Here is a 9,059-nt window from a genome sequence, read left to right on the forward strand (position 1 = left end):
GGCGTTCGCGCCTGGGGTCAGAAACAAACGGTGTTATCCTAGACGCCGAAAACGTGGTGGTTAAAGGACAGGGGGGGACAGGTGTGTTGCCTACAAGGATCTCTTGTTAGCACCCGAGGTGCTTGGCTTGGGGTCAGAGAAGAGCGAGTGTCAAAACCCTGTACTCGAGCTGAAGGGATCTCTTTTAGTTATGCCAACTCCTTAAACGAATGTTAAACTCCTGGTACATAAGTGGTACCCACTTAGGACTGGAGGGTCAGGTAGTCCAAGGTACATTCTTCTTCTCGTTGCTATAAGTGGTTACCCGACTTTAGGCTATGTAGATTATAACTCTTCCTTCAAAGAGTATCTCTTGTAGATTCTTCTCTCTTTCTTGCTTGGAGGCTTCTAGATAGCTTCACTGGTGTGTCAGAGTAAGCTGGAGCAGTGCTGTATTTCAGTGCCGTGTTGATGGTCACTGTTATGCTGTCATCACAAACGTGTGTCCCCAACACAAGTACGCCGTTTCCAGGGACACACCTACAACGCTCTCTTCTGCCACCAATGGGGGGGGGGACACGACCATCTGCATAGATTTGGTCAGCTGCTGCTCGCAGTCTGTTGCCTTCGCGATGATGACCATGCCCGACACAATTTGGTGGAATCTTCTTTCATCAACACCTGCCAAATTTTCAACCTTAACAGTGGGTTCTTTTCTCCTAGCTGAATGAGGCTCCTAACCTCCCCTCCTTCTCCAGCTTGTTACTCTTACCCCGGAACAAGCCCTTCACAACAACAGCCGACCCTATGCTCCTGACATGACCTCCCCTGTTCCGTTCCTCTGGTCCGCCGCCTGCCTCCTGTCCGTTCTCCTGTCCTCCCTGACTCTTCTTGCAGCCGGTTTCTCCCCCCTTTAGCCTTTTTATATAACCTCTTTTCTCTTCCCTCGCATCAGACCTGAAAATGGGATCCAGATGATCTTGAAACTGTTTTCTAATATCAAATAAATCTTGTTTTGGTATAGTTGGTTTATCTGCCATTTATCAACACGTAAAGTGTTTTGGCAAGTCATATACTATATATAAATTTATACATATATATATAAATATATATTGATATAACATATATATATATTATTATATCAAATATATACATATATATATAAATTTATAAATATAGATGATATATATAATATATAGCATATATAACACATAAATACACATTACACACACACAATACCTATATATACAACATATAATATTTATATATATATAGTCACAAATATATATATATATATATTATATATATATATATAAAATATTATATATAATATATTAAATATACAGAAATATATATGTATATATAAAATATATATATAAATATAATATATATACACCTATATATATATCTCATATATATATATATATAAAAATATATATATATATATATAAATATAGAAGTAACATATACACTCTCCACAATATATATACATGTACAGATTATAATGTACCGAAATATATGTATAAAAATATATATATATATATATATATATATATATATATAGTATATAATATATTTATATATATATAACATATATATTTATATATAATGTTATATATATATATTCTATTATTGATATATATATATATATATATATATCATATAAATTTATATATATATATTATATATAATATATATATGTATATACTTGTATATATAACAAACATAAAAATCTTCACTCATTTCATATAGTATGACCAGATGTACAAACAAAACACCTGATAATATAGACACACCTGTACATCATATATATATATATATAAAATAAATCGTATATATATATATATATATATATATATAAATAAATATATATAATATATAAATATACATTATATATATATATAATATATATATATATATATATATATATATATATATATATATATATATATATACATATATAAACACAAAAACACACACTCACACACACACACGCATTACACACACACACATATATATATAATATATCTATATATATCTATATATATATATATATACATATATATATACATATATATGTATATATATATATATATTAATTTATATATATATATATATATATATATATATATTGGTGAGTGTGTGTTACATAAACATATATATATATATATATATATATATATTTATATATATATATATATATATTTACATAAACATATATATTATATATATTTCTAATATATATATCTATATTATATATATATATATATATATATTATATATGCATACATATATAAACATACACACTCACACACACCTACAAACACACCTAGACACACACACACACACAGCACAAACATATATATATATATATATATATATATTTTATATTAAAAAATATTTTTTTTCTATATTACTATATATATATATATGTATATATATATTTATATATATATACTATATATGGCAGATAAACCCACTATACACAAAACAAATTTATTGAAAATGAGACAACAGTTTCAAGATCCATCTGGATCCCATCTTCAGGTCTGAGGAGGAAGAGAACAAGAGGGTATATAAAAGGCTAAAGGGGGGAGAAACACGGTGCAAGAAGGTCAAGCGAGGACAGGAGAACGGAAACGGAGGCGGCGGCGGAACAGGGAACGGAACAGGGGCAGGTCATGTCAGGTCATAGGGTCCGGCGGTCTGTGTGAAGGGTGTCCGGGGTAAGGTAACAAGCGGAGAATGTGGGAGGATAGGAGACCATCAGCAGGAGAAAAAACACTGTTAAGGTTGAAATTTGGCAGCCTGTTGATGAGAGAAGATTCCACCAATCTGCGGGCATGGACATCAGCGGAAGGGAACAGAATGCCAGCAGCTGACCAATTTATGCGATGTTCTGTGTCCCATTGGTGGCAGAAGAGAGCGTTGTTGGTGTGTCCCCTGGAAACGGCGTACTTGTGTTGGGACACACGTTTGTTGAGAAAGGCGCCAGTTTCCCCGAAGTATTGCTTCTCACAGGAGGAGCAGGGGATGGCATAGGTGCCTATCTTGGCAGACGAAGGAGGACGGGTGTGGACCAGGTTGCGGCGGAGAGTGTTAACCTGGCGAAAGGTAAGCCTGCAGTTGAGAGGGTGCAGCGAGCGACGAAGAGAATGGATTTCCTCGGTATAAGGAAGGCTGAGGACAGGCAGGTGAGAAGTCTCTCTGGGGGGAGGATCCTGGTAGAAGGTACGTCGGGCGTTGGAGAGCGCGGCGTCAAGGACGAAGCGAGGGTACCCCAGCTTGCCGAAGGATCGACGAAGAAAATCGATCTCTGCATCCAGGTGCTGTGGGTCACAAATGCGGAGAGCACGGAGAAAGAGAGAGGTGGCGACACCTCTCTTAACATGGAGAGGGTGGTAGGAGAAGAAGTGTATATACATCCCGCTGTGCATGGGTTTTCTATACACTGAAAAAGAGAGGGAGTCACCTGAGCGGTGGACTAAGGTGTCCAAGAAGGGGAGCTGATCGTCTACCTCCCATTCGACCTTGAAACGAATGGACGGAGAGAGAGAATTCAGCTTATCCAGGAAGTCCGGGAAGAGAGCAGGATCATGGGGCCAGAGGGCAAAGACGTCGGGGAAACTGGCGCCTGGCTCAACTGGAACTCCCACCGAAGTGGAAGGGGACAGTTAAGTTAGACGAAGAGTTCAGGTGAAGATAAACAGTCAGGAAAATGAAGGAAAGTTGTAGTAAAAGTAGTGGGAGGACGAAACTCCCTGTCTGACTTTTTAAGTTATTGAAGTGTCATGCTCACTCAAAACCTTCTGGGAGGCCTGCCAGGTCGGAAGGTGAAAAGTCTTTGTTGATTGTTGATTTATTCTTCTTCTTCTTATCTGTGAGGGTGAGTTAAGTTGAAGAGGTTGGGAGGAAGGGGTCTGGAACTTGGGTTTGGGTTAAGGATAAGGAATCTTTATTATTTATTCATTAAATATAGTTAGTAAAAACCAAAATTTTTTTTTTTTTTTTTTTTGAAGCGTGATAAAGCGGAAGAGGAAGTGGTGAAAGGAGCTGGAGAGATAGTGAAAAGAAACTTGGGAGGAGATAAAGTGAGAGTTAGAAAGTTAAGTACAGTGAAGAGAGTATTAGCTTTTTATTTAGGATTGGTCTTGAGGAGAAGGAAGTTGAAGTGAATAATGGAAGTGAGTAAAGTGAAGAGGAAGTGATGAAGGGAGCTGGAGGGATAGTGGAAATTAAATTTGCGAGGAGATAAAGTGATAGAAGGAAAGCTGAGAAAGGTGGAGAAAGGAGAAAAGATAAGTTGTAAGACCAGGAGAAAGAAGTCAGAGAATAGCTTGCATGTGCGCCCTTAGTAGCTGAACAAAGCCCCGGGTCAACCCCTCGGGAGGCAGCCAGAAACCAGAACACCTAGCAGGCTATTTTTTAAGGGTTTTTTTTTTTTTTTTTTTTTTTTTTTTTTACATTCTGAAGCTCTGCCCACGCTGCACTTCGCCGACCTCGCACGTCACCTCTCACTGCTATGCATGATGTGCCGTGCTTGACGTTGAAGTGGAGCCCTGTGGGTTGGCTTGTAGTCTTGGTTAAAAGGTGTTAAAAATCTTCATTCTTCATTCTTGAACTTGCAGGTCCTCTTGAAGTTTACTTCGTTCTTGTCTTCTTATCTTCTTTTAGGTTCTCCTCTTCATGGTTGCCTCCTTACATCATCGGTCTCCTGTACCTGATGCCGTGAATATGGCCTCAACTTCTTCAATGCCATTGATTCTGCTGAGGCTTTTGGGCCACCAGGCATGTGTGCCTTCTGGACGAACGTTGAGGCGATTGTAGAGCTCCTCATCCTCATCTTGGATTTTTGTCCATCTTCTTCTGGCTTGATGGTGGAGTCTCTGGTTGATCGCCTCGATCCTTAGTCTTTCATGGATCTCTCGTGCAGTGACTACTTCAGGAAAGCGAATATTCAGAATCCATTTGCCTGCCTGGTTCTGAATAGTCTGTAGCTGCATCATCTGCCTTCTGGAAATGGTGTGAGTAGGCACTGGCGGGTATTCCATGATGGGCCGCACTAGGGCTTTATAAATGTAGAGCTTGGTTTCAGTACTCAGTGTCTGGAACCTTCTGATCTTGTTCAGCTGATGTTTAGCTTTGGTTGCTCTTTCATTTATGTGAGGGACAATTCCTCTTCTGCTAATTGTTAGCCCTAGTATCTTTCCTTTGTCACAGTAGTCCACTGCTTCCTCGTCCACTATCAGATCTGCTGTCTTGAATTTGGCCACAGGAATGACTTGGAATTTTCTCATGTTGGTTGAGATCTTCCACTGTCTTTCGTATCGATTGATGGTCTCTATGGCTCTGGCAGTTCTCAGTGCCATCATCTCGATCGATCTCCCTTCATACTTGATTATCTGAGTGATGTCGTCGGCATACATATAGTGATTGCTGCCGTGTGATGGTTCAGGCAGATCTGCTGTGTATATGGTGAACAGTGTCGGTGAGAGGCAGCTTCCCTGTGGAACTCCACTCATGAGGGGAATTGCTTCGCCGACTGTATTGCCGACGACTATTCTTGCACTCCGACTTTCAACAAAGTCACACAATAGCTTGGTCAAGGACGTCGGGAGTTCAGCCTGATGATCTTAAGTTTCAGGCCTGTGTGCCAAACTTTGTCGAAGGCTTTGGCCACATCTCTCAGAACCACATTGACTTGGTTCCTTTCGCTCATGGCATTGGCGATTTCTTCATATATGATTGCAATGGCTGTTGATGTTCCTCTGCCTGGTCTGAAGCCATGTTGCCTGGGATTTTGTAAATCGTTAATCTCCAGGTGATTTCGCAATCTTATGTTCAGTATCTTTTCAAAGACTTTGCCTGGGACTTCCAGCAGAGATATTGGTCTGTAATTCTCCACTTTTCTTGGATTTTTCCCGGCTTTTGGTATCATCCTGACTCTTGCTTCCTTGAAGTGGTCAGGGAAGTAGCCAGCAGTGAGAGAGGCATTGTATATGTTTGCCAGTCTCAGCAACATCTTGTTTGGAAGATTTTGCAGGATTGTTTTGTTGATCCTGCTTTTGCCTGGAGCAGTTCTATTCTTGAAACTCTGAATAGTTCTTTTGACATCTGTGGGGTTGATCTTGGTCATTAGTGGATCTGTGGGGTCCAGTTTAGTGAAGTCAGAAGCAGCTTCTGGATATAGGAGGTGCATGTGCCTTCCTATTTCCTCTATGATGGTCTCCTCGAAATCACTGTCAAAGTTCTCTTCTTCTTCGGTAATTCGGAAACAATTTCTCCAGTAATTTCTGAACAGGATTTCTTGTTCTTCTTCTTCATAAATCTTCTCATCCTGTTCGTTGAGGAGGTAGCTACTTCTGCTTTCACTTCTTCCCATCAGTTTCTTTATTCCTGACCAGAAGGACTGTGGATCTTTTCGGTCCCATTCCACTTTTCGAACAAGTTCTTCCCACTTGTCATTTGCTGCTCTCCTCCAGTGGTTAGAGAGTTCTCTTTGCAAGCTTCTATATCTTGCTCTCAGGTCTTGTGTCCATCCATGAATCCCTGCATAGTGCTGCAGGTGATTCGACTGTATATTTAGCAGTCTTACTTCAGCTGTTAGCCTTGGATGGGGGATAGTCCTGTGGTTGCTCTTGGGTACATGATGAGCAAGTGCAGCTTCAACATCGCTGTACCACTTTTCGACTTCCTCGTCAATCTCTTCCAATGTTGCAGTCCTCAAGTTGGCTGCAGGCTTAGACTGGAGCTCATCCTTGAATCCTCCCCAATTAGCCATTCTAAAGTTGAATCTGCTACAGTTTAGGCTTTTCAGGATTGGGTTGGATGATATCTTGAGGATGATGGGCAGGTGATCACTGGTGCTTGCAGGGCCTGGTTCCATGATCACGTTGTGATGGGCTTGGTTATTGCACAGTGCAATATCTGGTTTGGTTGCTGTGTTCCCTGTAATGTAAGTAGGGAAGTCTGGTCCCATGTGGATTAGATCTCCATCAGCAACCATTCTAGCAATAGCATTGCCAACCATGTTGCCTGCTCTATTGTTTAGCATTGGATGGTTGGCATTGAGGTCTCCCACTATGTATGTGGGTAATCTTCGTCGAAGTAGGCTGTACAAGTCTTGCAGTGGCACAATTGCCCTTCTTGGAGGCAGATACATTGTAGCCACTACTATTGGACCTCTGCTGGTCTCTATCTCCATTGCCAGCATTTCGTCAAAGTCGTCGAGAATCTTATGTTTGATTTCTCTTCTGACTGCTATTGCTATGCCATCACTTGCTTCTCCAGTCCTGTTCCTCTGATAACATAAGTAGGGGAACAGTTTCTTGTTGTCTGTGTCCTTCAAACCATGACTGTTGATCAGGACTACATCTGCATTTAGGGCTCTATACATGCCCGACAGTTCGTTCCTACGAACCATAGTCCACTTGAGGACGTTCTGCTGAACTACAGTGATGGTGTGATTCACTTGGATTTGGCTGCAGGTCCATCTTCATGCCTCTCTTGGGACTCATCATAGCCATTCCTCCTCTTCCTGTAGGACTCAGGGTCGAGGTAGGTGATAGCCACACCAACGAGATTTAGGGGAGGCTGCCCTAATTCTCCTATCTATGATACTGGCACATTCATCAGATTTCAGCTTCTGATTGTTGTAGGAGTATTTCATCTGCCATTCTTGATGTATTCTGCAACATCATCATCATCAATATTGCCGTTTGTAACGGTTTCTCGGCAGTGTACAGGATGACTCCTACAGCTTTGCCCTTTGCTTCCCTGGCCTTCTTCACATTCTTGCACCTGTGTGGGGATGGCACCCTCACATACTGGGGTGCTGGTGCAGTGGGCTCTTCCAGTGGCGGCATTTCTTCTTCAAGGACTGGCAGATCTGGCATTTCTTCTTCTTCAGGTGCTTCTGTGGGGGTTTCTGTAGGGAGCATAACCCTCAGGATGCCTGCCGAATTTACATCATTTGGAAGGTCCATCTCAGGGAGGTTATTTCGCCTCAAGGCTAGCTTTGCTTGTTCTGCAAAGCAGCCTGGTTGGGCAAGGTTGGCCAGGTGGGCGTGCATTAGAGCTATCAGGGTTTTTACAGCCAGATTGTTGTGCAGTTGCATGATTGGAGGTTGAGGTTCTTTGATGGCCGTTTTTGTGATTTCGGCTGTGGCTTTGGCAGTCTTCTCCCTTGTTTTCTCAACCTTTGCTGTAGCCTTTGCTGTATTCTTGACCACTTCACTGAGTAGTCTGTTCTCTTTCTGTACTTGCTTCTCTTGCTTCTTTTCTTCTACTTTAGTAATTTCCTTCCTTCTGATGGGACAAGCACCAGAAAGAGTTCTATAGTCGATTCCACAGTTCAGGCATATTTTGGAGGTTCTCTTGCTTGCAGTAAACCTGTGACCAGTTTGTCTACATTGGATGCATTTTTCTGAGTGTGTCTTTGTGCATTGTCGCTTTACATGGCCATATTCATAGCAATTCATGCATTGAATCACTCTGGTAAATCGTTCTTCCTCGATCTGGGCCGGGTTTATGCTGTAGTTGTATAAGATTAGACCTTGTTCCTTTATTTTGTTGGCAGTCTGTATGTCTGGGAATCGAATCTTAACGATTCCGTGCTGAGGCATCTTATACACTTCGTCAACTTGTAGCTTTAGTTGTCTGACCAGTTCTTCCTTGATCTCTTCGTTCGAATGGCTAGTGATGTATGAATCCACTTTCTTTATCACGATTGTCATCTTTGCTTTGGTCTCAAGGGGCATCTGGGGTTCATAGCCAGAGTTTTTCAGTTTGCGCCCGAAAATCTGGGGACATTAATTTGTCAGCATCTTGAGATGTCTTAGGTAAGACAATGTAGCCATTCCTTGAGTCTATAATCCTTAAGAAGTGGATGCCATTGCCGAACATTAACGAGTTTAGTTCCTGTTTCCTGGTCAGAGTCGGTATGCCTTCAAGATTTATCTTAATCTTGGTTGTGGAAGCCATGGTTCCACTAGCATATCCTCGTCCTGTCAGTGAAAAAAGGTCCAATTCCTGCCTGTGTTGCCAGATTACTTCCTATATCTGACAACCTCCTCTTATCT

The sequence above is a fragment of the Penaeus japonicus genome, unplaced genomic scaffold (genome assembly GCF_977035675.1).
Source record: "Penaeus japonicus unplaced genomic scaffold, GWHDUDI00000001_assembly GWHDUDI00000032, whole genome shotgun sequence".
NCBI classification, from domain to species: Eukaryota; Metazoa; Arthropoda; class Malacostraca; order Decapoda; family Penaeidae; genus Penaeus; species Penaeus japonicus.